The sequence below is a fragment of the Varroa jacobsoni genome, unplaced genomic scaffold (genome assembly GCF_002532875.2).
Source record: "Varroa jacobsoni isolate VJ856 unplaced genomic scaffold, vjacob_1.0 scaffold_394, whole genome shotgun sequence".
Classification (NCBI taxonomy): domain Eukaryota; kingdom Metazoa; phylum Arthropoda; class Arachnida; order Mesostigmata; family Varroidae; genus Varroa; species Varroa jacobsoni.
This window is the reverse complement of record NW_019213296.1, coordinates 111,739-122,512: the sequence shown is the minus strand read 5'-3', so window position 1 is coordinate 122,512 and position 10,774 is coordinate 111,739. Positions and strand designations below refer to the sequence as shown.

The 10,774-nt window shown below is 41.3% G+C and overlaps 1 long non-coding RNA gene across 1 annotated transcript; it reads left to right on the top strand.

Annotated features, from left to right (window-relative positions):
• Nucleotides 1-649: 649 nt before the first annotated feature.
• Nucleotides 650-7,304, top strand: LOC147753549 (uncharacterized). Its single transcript, XR_015310846.1, has 3 exons — nucleotides 650-962; nucleotides 4,237-4,847; nucleotides 6,285-7,304. It is a non-coding gene; the product is annotated as an uncharacterized LOC147753549 (long non-coding RNA).
• Nucleotides 7,305-10,774: the final 3,470 nt, after the last annotated feature.

Below are 10,774 nucleotides of genomic sequence, written 5' to 3'. Positions count from 1 at the left end.
TCTGCTATTGCGGTTTTATCAAACACGAATTTATTCCCAGCGAGAACGTAGAATCTGGAAATTCAATTTGATTCGGTATCGTTTAAAGGGCTATTGTATAAATAAATGTCATCCTCTATATATATATATATATATAGTATGATATTTATTTATATATCTACATATATATAACGACAGCCGATAATATGTTGCATTTAGTTTCTGTTCACGGCCAGTTGTTCCTCTTCCGCAGTACAAAGTTTAGACGATCTTACATTTTCGTCCATAGCATTTTGCGCTGTTATCTACCTAGTGGTTTTGTGTTTGTGGTTAGCTTCGTCCAATACATGGTCAATTCGTACAAATGTTTCGAAGGTCTTCGGTTGATGATGGGATCTTCGTTAAAATGGAGAGATTTTTGGCTGTGATAGCGGGGGCGACGTTGTGATTGCCTGGAACAGGCAAATCCAGCGGACCTCAATCAAAACGCACAAATGCTTTAGATAAGCAGAAGGAAATTGAGCGAGTAGCGGAGCTCCTCGCTTAACCTATGCCTAATCGGCTAATTTATGACTGCCTGCCCGTTCGCTCAATAGGCAAACAGATGAAGTGACAAATACCACCTTGGACCGATGACTAGCTGATGATCGTGAAGTCTAAGGGAGTCCGGTGTGAGCGATGATAAGACCATGTTGCTCCCATCTTAAGCGTATGTTCCGTCAGAGAACTGTTACACCACATGAAGTTACAAAAAACAAATCACGATACCATCTTTGATGCAAACTTTAGCCAGGCTGATAGGAACCATTTGTATCAAAGATGGCCTACTGATTGACCGCGCATCCATTGATAAGTGTGGCCCTTTTTCAATTGGTTTACACAAATGTACTTTCTGTTGGTTCTGTGGAGCTGCAACAACTGCCGCTGTAGACGACGCAACGACGTTAATACAGGGTAGAAGGACACAGAGAAATGCCCTTAAGGTATGTATCACAGTCAGTTCAAATCGTTCTGTACGCAAAAACGTACGAGGATGTCGCTAAGCGAAGTAGTTCAGTGAAGTCCAGGTTAAATCATCTTAAAGGTTACCCTTTCTTACTTTATCAGTGTTTCTTCTCTGTAAGCTGCGCTTCAACCGCGTTTACTTATCATTAAGTCAGCCAAATTGCTTACTAGCATTTCTAATTATCTATCTCCGTCTTCATTAGACCTTTGCACTAGCAAAGGTAATGCGTAGTCAGACAAATCCGCCCACTTGTTTACCTGTCTTTACAGTTCTGTTGGGCGGCGTAAGAGTGCGCCCAGTGTTAGTCGGGTTGGCTAAATGAAGTAGCTAGCTTTCAGATAGTCCCTTCGTGCGAATAGCTTGTTGTACGAATTCCGGATAGCACACCGTATAGTACGCATTCCTTGGCCATTCAGTCATTCGCTGTTCGATGGTGGGGTTCACTGCTACCCATGCAGTACGCACTACTACGACCCCCTTTGATCCTGTCGACCTCGACAAGGTAGTTACCTCGTCCGCCCTGCAACTGCCTCCGTTACACACACCCGCTTCTTGCAGAGAGCTCGGTAGAGCTGTCGATCCTGATGCCGGACCGCTGGATCGCTGCGAAAACTACGCCCCCACCTAGAACATTAGGATAGGATCGGGCAGACCTTTCTTGCTTGCTGTCACTATCTCTCCCGGTCGGCAGTTTTGACAGTTCAGGGAACCACTCGCCTTAGTTCACTTGTCTCTCAGCTCTTTTGCTGGTGTGCTTTCTGGGTCTCGTCTCATCAACATTTAATTGGCCAGGCCTCTGTACATGAGCTGGGCTATTGTCGTCTCCAGGCAATATTAGATCCATCGATATGAGACCTAGCAATGAGACTATGCGAAAGATACAATCAATTCTGACTATTTATAACTAAACGCTGCAGGCTATCTAGTTAGCACAAAAAGAAGCGACGGCACTCGTATTCAAAATGCACCTATGACAACACAAGTATATCACTCCTAATACCTTCGATAGGTTCAAAGAATAATAAAAGTTATGAGAAATTATTAAATGTCTGTAGTAAACGCGCGGAATTGTGAAGCCGGAACGAACTAGAATTGGCAGGTATGTGGCTCTCGAGCCTAATATAAATTTGTCTCTAAACGTAAAAACAATTAGAAATTATTTAGAACAGTTTGCCGTATATTGTAACGACGGTTTGATTAAGTAAAATCAAGTCTTTTTTTTTCAACTTTAATTTTTCTTTTACGATTGCACTGGGAATTGGCTCAAATCGAACTAGTGCCCCATAGTAGTGAAATTTCTTTAAGCAAATGGGCAGCTTCGACTGAATAGCATGAGACACGGGTAACGAGGACCCACAACGGTCGCTTTGGATTTACCCAAATGTCAACATCTTACTATTACAGATGATCAAAGCGTTGTGTATGAAAAATCCAGCTCTCTTGCTTTTTCTGGTAGTCCTTAGTCAGGTGAGCAAATCCACTCTGAATTGTACAATTCATTCCATAGGAATTGCTTGTTGTCATGGGTCGTAAACGCAAGCGTTCGTTTCTACATGTCGGAAGGTCTGTGTACGATATTAAAGAAAAACTACGTTTTTCAAACCGACTCAATAGCACACTACCTTTCCTAAATATACTTTACGTACCACATCAAAATATCGAAAGCTTGCAGACAGCAAATGTTCCAGGGCGGGATTCGAACCGACGCCCTGCTATTCAGCCGTTTGAATAAATGTAACGAGTCAATATTTTGTCTTCCAACATATTCGAAATCTTCATAGTGGTGCTGTTAGCAAGGCTGAAGGTTTGAACTTGATTCACTCATTGAAGCTCTGGTAGCATCAAATTTGTATACAATATATATACGGTCTATAATTCATAAACATATGGTTGACACCCCGAAGAAGGTCTACTTCGGCACTGAAAGATCCAAGAAAATTTAGCACCAGAATCATGTAGGAATATTGTTAATGAGAGTACACAATTGGTTTTAGACTACAATATTCAGAAATATTCCTTAAAAATTTATCGATTACTTTCACATACGCTGACAGGCAGGCGCAGTTCAAACTAAACGTAGCAAGTACATGTTGGCATATAGCTTGGCCTATTAAGGTACTAGAATACAACGAACGTTCAAGTATTGTAACGTCAACTTACCAGAGTACCGTCAAAGGTTTTTGCTTCACCAGTTGCAGCTGCAGTTCTATGAATACGACCAACTTCAGGACAGGTTGGCCACTTTGACGCCGACCCATTTCTTAAAGAAATTGACCAAGGTCATAAAGTCTAATGAATAATTTTGAGATTTCTGAACTGATTTTGAGAACTCAAGCTGATTACGTTTCAAAAATATTTCGAGGAGAAACTATTCAGTTTGAAGTGTGAGGCTTTCCTCTGATACTCAGTCGGCGTTTAATCTTCTTAATGGAGCAACATTGCGTTTGTCACGTGTGTGTGGCGTTATTACGTATCCTAAATCTCGACACAATCATTAACTTCCGTTTCCAGCTGCTGTTTAATCAGCAAGCATCATAATTAATTACTATCTTTGTCTAGTCGGAAACTGTTAGGCATCTCTTGAATATGGGTCATTTGGAGACCCCTGGGACGCCAGAAAACGTGGAGGACACAGATTTTTCGTACAACAAACTGTCACGAAGGGTCTTCCAGATACGTCAGCACTTTGCGAAAGTGTTAAGTCGGCCCAATAAGATCAGACAAATAAGTGAATTACAATGATAAGTAAATGGACCTTAATAATGCCATCTTAGTGGATGAGCTGCTCTGTTAGAAATGAAGGATCACGCGGAGGAGGTACACTACTTACATAGGCCTATCTCCTTTCCTTTAGCCTCTTTAGCCATCCTGCGTCTGTCCGACTCAACATAACGCATCTTGTGTGATCTTTCGCCAACGATAAGATCTGACAATTACTACATAGTGTAAGAATGAAAAAATAAACAGAACAGTAATAAAGAAACACCATTAAATCGCCCAGAGACCTGTTCGTGCGATATGGCTCTTTCTAAACGTGCCATGCATTCCCAACGTGAACGGTCCCGTATTATGTGTGCTCGCAACGCGTCTCTTGGGAATGGTCTACGGGACACCAGTTCCGAGAAGATCTGTGCGGATCGCTCGCTAACAGTTCTTAAAATGCAGATATAAACAGACAATTAGCGAGATGGCGCATCAGAGAGAACGATAGCTTGACGGCAGAAATACTGGACAAATTCTATAATTTTCAGGTAATATTCGCTTGCTGTATGGATCCGCTAACGCAGAGCAGTGTTTGATGAGGCCTACGATCCGGTGAGACCTTCCGAAGCGTTCTCCTCAACCTCGGCGGTATCAAGCGACTAGCTCAGGCAGCGTGACGAATTTAATTTTACAATGAGCCGTGAAAACTTTTAGAAAGCGAAAAACATTGGTTTCAAGATATACTTGTAACGAAACTTCGAGACGTTTCTGAGTGGTGGCCAAAACCAGTCGGCCTTTTCTCGTGCAACACCCCACAAGACGAACGCTACCCCCAACGATTTCGTTATGCTTACTCGCTACAGAAATCAAACAACACGGGGGAGCAAGAAGGGTTTCCAGATGATCGAATAACCAAGTGAAAAGCTGAAAGCTAAATTCCCTGGAAATTCGCCAAGAATTCTAATAACAACAAAACAGAAAAATCTTCTAGCCTCGTACTCCAAAGCATTGTTACTCTCCAGTCAGTGGCCGAATTGTAGCACGAGAAAAGCAAGGCCCTTTATGTAGTAGTTTACCTGGGTTTAGGCTTCGTAATCTGAATGAACCTTCGAAGAAGGACGGGGCTACGACCACGTACAAGGGGAATAGTTAGGAAGCGGTGAGTAAGCGACTAGACTCGTTGATCACTAATGTGTCTTGATTGATCGACGAATCGCGGCTGTAATGAACGGGCGCTGATATTTTGTGATGTATCATCGACCCAAACACATGCTACGTTAAACACACATACATAAACACGTACACAGCGTATATGGAAGGCTACCTAAGTCGGAAGGAGTTAAGGCCGGCAATAGCCGGAGCTTCGTGGTCACGGGCATCCCTCGAATGATAGGGCCGTTGTACTTGGAATTAGATGGTTATGGCCAACATTTGAGAACAGTACGATAGAAAGAGGAGTGCACGAAAAGCGCAATGGCTGTGATACCCTGCACAAGCATATACAGGATGCGCTCATTAATCGTCATCGAACGATTCCGCTAAAGAAGCCTTCCCCTCCAGGGGTATCACTGTTGCGCAAAGGGTAAAAGAGCATGAACTCTTGAAACAAGCGGATTAGGTCAAATTTTAGGCATGCCTATTTTTCGGCAGGCTGGAAAAGCAAGGTTCATTTTGCTAGGAAGGTAACGAACCTCCCTAGCATGTTGCCACATCCTTCAATTAGCTATCTATTCAATACTTTTCAACTGGCTATGGAAAACAATCGTGCATAGTGCGGTGCGACAAAATGTTGGGGTAGCTTATCACACCGACTGCTCGATTTCATAGTTGGAACATACGACAGAGGTCAGTTAGTTGAAGTTTCACTACTGACAATAGCATAATGAGAAAATTTGCTCTATACAGTGTCTTAGATAACCTAAAATTGTGTTTCAGATATTTGCCGTTAATAATCTCTGTTAAAATGCGATTCCTGCAGATACTGGCCCGTTTCCACACGTTTCGAAATTTGCCGGTTTTTCTAGTATTCATATATGTGGCCTTAATGTGTAAATGCCCAGGATCTAATTAGCCGCATCGCTCTTGGTCCTTCGTTTGTCTTGCATAATCACATTCGTATCTTAAAAGTTGACTTGTATCGAGGCTAACATATATTTCTGAAGACTGGTAGGACAAAGTTAAAGTTTCGGCTTCTAACTAGAGACGATTAGTTTATACTTCAGTAGACTTCGCTCCTTCATATGAGATGAACTCGCATCATCCGATCAAACAATGGCTTCATGTTATCGCTGTCAGGGGTTGTTCAAGCGTTATCCGCTTGGCGAACTGCAGGTCTGAGTGGGTAAACTATTAAATTTTAGCATTTTATACAGAACGAGACAAAATACACAAAAATACTTATTTAAGCAATTAACAATTTATGTTTTACTAAACGAAATTACATCTTTAGTTACGCTATAATATATCTTATATGTTATTACATAAACAATTAAATGATTATAATGGTATTAGTCAGCATAGTAGACATCATCAATTACGGCCATACGTTGTCGGTTTTACTATCATCTTAATCAATCGTGTTGGCGTCCTACTTTAGGTTCATTGGCGCGTGAGCAAAGGCTCAACAATCCCGTAATGGTGATATCAATAAAAAGAAAAAAACGTCAAAGAGATATCGCATTTAATCCAATGTCAGGAGAGAAGTTCGTCTGCGAAACTTGGAAAGGCTTCACAAGTAGGTAACTGTGCAGACCTTATCAGATTGATCTAGTATGCGTTCATACAATCGCAAGCAACGAAGAGTTCAGGCTACGCGCTTTTGGTCTTCTCTTGGCGTTGGGAAGAAAAGCCTACAGCTCAAGCCAATCCGCTCAACGATTTTGTCGTTGACCGACACGATTTTCGTCGTCAAAAGATCAGCAGTAATCACTCGAGGAAAAAGCGTCTTATACTGCAGAAGCAATTAGTAGAAACAATGAAAGTTGAACAGAGCCTCACCTAGATAATGTTTGCCCTAATCTCGTCACAGAAGATTAACACCTAGATGAGAATTCGCAAAATCGTCAAATATTCCTCACAAATCATCTGAGCAAAACTCGACTTTTCATATTTATTTCTAACTACTGAGTGATCTCTTTAGCAAATGGAGAGCAAATGTAGAAGGTACACGATCAAGCTCTAAAGATCTTCTTCCGAGTAACGATAGTTTCGCTGACCTTTATCCAAAGATCAAGGGAACCGCCTACTAACGATCTTCTATCTAATACAACAGCCATGTGCTGGCTGCGCAGTTTTTGTCCATCGACAAATCGATGTGTTGCCAAGGTCACAGCTTATTTTAGTGCAGTAGGTTGCTAGGAAACTACTTGTAACGTTTTTCTAACTCACGATAAAGTTCAATAGAAAAATGAGTCTACGAAACGAAGCGCCAAGGGCCGCCATATTTGAACTCACTGTATATACTCGGATCTATTGATGACCGCGATATAACTGCAAGCCCCAATAAAAAAGAGACATCTTTGCTCGTCATCTAACTGATATCGTTAAATAGTAAGAAAAGAAATAAACTGAATATGCTTAACAATTACATTGTACAGCATCAATAGATTGTGCTTTACGGCCCCGTTTTTTTTTTTGTAATAACTGCTACGCATTCAACAACTTACGTTATTATATTTATAATAACAACAAAAGTACTAATGGTTGTGTGTGCAGTGTAGTAAACTCTGCCTTTCGTTTCACCGAGTCATTACAGGCCCCATATAGGACATACTGAAATCGTTGTAGACTTCTTGGGGCCATTTCGTATTGAATCTTTAATATCATGGGCATCCATGATTGTGCTTTGTCTATGGTACTAACGACATTTAAGCTTGTGGATTGCACCCTAATAAAGCTACCAAATGAAAAGCTATTCTCGCTAAGCCAGGTCGATAAGCCGATTAAGGTCGATAAGCTTGCTATTTTGCAGAGTAACAATTTTTATACATACTCCAACACATAAACAAGCGAAGTTTTAGATAATATCGAGTATGTGATGAAAAATCACAAGAGTCCAGGCTGCCAGAATTACTTGCAGGCCTCGACCTAGCAACTAGCATGTGTATTAGTATGAATTAGGTTAGCTGACTTGTAAACGAGGTTACAGTAGAAAAGATCGTTGAAAAGACACTGATAAAATCTAACTACTTGCTTAAAATGACTCGTAGTAATTGCCGACCTCCGATATTTACAAGCCTCAAAGCTAATTTTCTAGTAAGCATCGCACGCACTTCTGGCTCCCTCCTTTCAATAACACAGCAGACAATTGAACAATAGCTTTTTATTCTAAAGCGTAACGAGTTACTTTGGCCGAGATGACAACTGAGCGTAGAAGTTTTTATTCAGGTCCTCATTTTGAAGTGTTTTTAGGCTTTTCCTAGCGTTAACAACTGAACACCATACCAACGCCTTTGTAAAGTTCGACAAAGAACAAACGAATCAACGAGATTGCTGCTCATCAGTGAGCTGCAACATTCAAAGGCATCATAGTAAAAAAAACACAGATGTCGTAATTATGAAATTTTTTACAGCTACGTAAATCTGATGGAGGCAGATCGGTCGATCCAAGTTGGTAATAATTACAGTTATGAACAAGCTGTAGATGAACGGATCGCGACATTGACCTTGTCAACTTCTAAAGTGCATAGAAACGTCACATACGTGAAGCGATAAGATGGGGGAGGCAACGCAAAAATAACACGTAGAATTAACTAAAAACAGGAGACAAAATACGCGGCAAATATCATCGGTCGTCTCATGATAAAGCTATGAAAGAAAGGGGTTTTTATTTCGTAAATGGCCAACACAAAATGCTATATTTGAATAAGTACAAATCAAGTTGATGGTTGCAAATGCGCCCCCTGCAACATGTGCTTCTTAGAAGACAAGGCGCCGATCATAATAAGCATGTAAAGTGCGGTTTTTTCCCAGCTGTTTTTTAGAGTCAATGCAATATGTTTTCCTCTCTGACGATCCTCCGCTATCAGACTAACAAATAAAAAAGTATAGCTGACATTTTGAGGCCTAAGGCTTAACGCTCTGTGGGGCACATCCAACCCCCCGAGTGTATTCATACTTGAAGCTTACTGAAGCCCAGTGAATGCCTCTGGAAAGATGGTTACTTGTATGAAAAAACGCTTGCTTTGCGTTCCTTTACGAAACTACGGCCAAAGCATACGGAAAGCGCATTTTCAATAAAAACGAAAAAAAAAAAATGTTCGAAGCCCTACGTATAAATAACACGTTCGCTATGGTTTTTTTAGCACCCATATCCTTGTAGCAGGTGGTGACTTTAACCAAGTACTGTAGAATCATCACGTTTCTTGTGCCATATAGCAGACAATTGCACTATGGATGAACTAACAGGTAGAATTTTACCGACCCGGAGCAAAGCTGAAAGCGTAGGTTGAATGTACATTTCCTTAATACAAAATACCTAACCAAATGCTCTGTGAATTTAGCTTGGCTTTATGGTTCCGGGAACAGCTAAACTTGATTGAATTAATGTACGTTACGTACAAATCACACACAGGAAGAAGATCACTGCGATTAGGTGAGCTCGATTCAATTAAGTTAACACCTAGCCACGCATTAAGTAACCTGTTTTTTCATCCTGCTCGTGTTAGTCTTCCACTCCCGACACCTGTAACTCCCGAGGCCGGACACCTGTAAACTCGACAGCTAAGAAGTAAAGCAGGTAACTTAAAGTGTGACTCATATCGTAACGTTATCACCGTGATGGAAGAAATACCTTTTAGCGATGTTGAATTAGCGTTCAAACAAAGCCAGGGGTCTAGGCGATATTGGCGACCGAGTCTCATTAGTGATCGCTAAGTGGACTGTGACACCTTCGACGTACTTGGGCATTGAGTCAAGTAGTCAAATAAGACCTAATCGTTAAGTAAGCGAACCTTTTAATCTTGGGAACAACGATAGGATAGGTTATAGTAAGCACCCATCTTTTCGGTCCTTCCGGTACTCTTAACGGAGAAAAAGCTGAGCAGTGAGATACGATCAAGTGGACTTTCATACCGCAGAAAAAATGCATCCATAGCCATTCGCTCGTTTTCAAGGCTAGCCAGTACATTACGCTGTATTGTCACAGTATAACTGATACAGCCCGCGTGCATTTGAATAGTACAAATCACAAGCGTTAAGCGGAAGCGACATCTGGCGGATCGTCTCTGCTTAATGCTTCTCTATTGAATTTTGGGCAGAAAGTATTCTCAAGTGATGGCAAACAATCACCTAATGATCTCCTTTGGTCGATACGGTATGAATCCACTCGATCGCCATTGGTCGTTTTGTTTCTTCTTTCTTTGATATTGTCACCTCGAGCTAATCGCTTCTGCCGAAAGCTCACTCAAAGCTTATGAGGTGAGTTGGAGGTGATACAGAAAATGGCAACAGCTGGCTTTCTTGAATACAAGCATAGACGCGACGTTTACCTCGCAGAGAAATGCTCAGCTGAAAGTCAACTGAATTGACTATACTCTATAGGTCGTATCTGTTGCTATAAATTGCATGGAACGGCATAAAGCGTAAGAGAACATTACCTATTCATCACACAAACTATTCAATGTTCAAAGTGAAAGCCATATCTCTGCACGCTTATATCGCCTGATACTAATAACGACGACAAGATAGCATAAAGCACGAAAGACGGATGGATTGAGGTAACATCTATGGATGTTCGTGTACGTTATAACACCGTCTCGTTCGCCAGAGGACCTCTGTTGTCATCGTAGCACCGTCGAACCGCAATTTCTATTCTATTTCTCTAATTCATGTATCAACTCTGTCCGGGAATACTTTTCGTCGAGATGACATGGAGTACCTGATTCCCATTTGTCCAATTATCGCATGAAACTCACGCGGCGTATTTATCTACAGTCTTGCTCCGAATAGCGAACCCTACAACGTGACGAAACCGATACGACTTGCGACCGAAGCATTATCACCCCTAGATCGTTTCAACAGAACGTACGGGTGGTGCGTCAAAACAACAAGAAATGATACATCTTTTACCCTAAGTCAAGTTGTTAT